At 53.7% G+C, this 697-nt stretch overlaps 1 protein-coding gene across 1 annotated transcript in view; it reads right to left on the bottom strand.

Moving 5' to 3' along the window:
- Positions 1 to 697, bottom strand: part of LOC104981273 (arylsulfatase H-like) — a gene marked incomplete at its 3' end in the record, with an annotated part of 8,633 nt that overhangs the window by 4,489 nt on the left and 3,447 nt on the right. The gene's annotated exons all lie outside the window — the stretch shown is intronic.

A 697-nucleotide genomic window follows, 5' to 3' on the forward strand; every position in this document is an offset into this window, starting at 1 on the left:
CAGGATCAGCCCTGGGATTTCTTTGGAGTTCGGAATGATGCTGAAACTGAAACTCCAGTACTTTGGCCACCTCATGTGAAGAGTTGACTCATTGGAAAAGACTGATGCTGGGAGGGATTGCGGGCAGGAGGAGAAGGGGACGACAGAGGATGAGATGGCTGGATGGCATCACTGACATGGACGTGAGTCTGAGTGAACTCCGGGAGTTGGTGATGGACAGGGAGGCCTGGTGTGCTGTGATTCATGGGGTTGCGAAGAGTCGGACACGACTGAGCGACTGAACTGAACTGAAGCAGGCTTAGTGGCCCCTGGCCAAGACACACACCTCTTTCAGATATCCAGCTATAGGAACACAACCCCCGTGTGAATTTGGATTTTTAACGTTTACAAGTGACCTTTGGAGAGTTTGCATGTAGAGTTGCAGGAGACCTCCCTGACAGTCCAGTGGCTAAGACTCCATGTTTCCCCTTGCAGTGTGGGGATGGCGGCAGTGGGGGGAGGGACGGTGTGGGGGGAGGGTCACGGGTGCCACCCCTGGTCAGGGAACTGCAACCCCCAGGCCAGAACTAACAATTCACATGTCGCAATGAAAAACCCCGCCTGCCGCAGGGAAGATGCAGGATCCTGCTTGCTGCCCCTAAGACCTGGAGCAATCCAACGCTAAACAAAAAAGACACCCCCCCCTTTTTTTTTAAAG

The sequence above is a fragment of the Bison bison genome, unplaced genomic scaffold (assembly GCF_000754665.1).
Source record: "Bison bison bison isolate TAMUID 2011002044 unplaced genomic scaffold, Bison_UMD1.0 scf7180017858899, whole genome shotgun sequence".
NCBI lineage: Eukaryota > Metazoa > Chordata > Mammalia > Artiodactyla > Bovidae > Bison > Bison bison.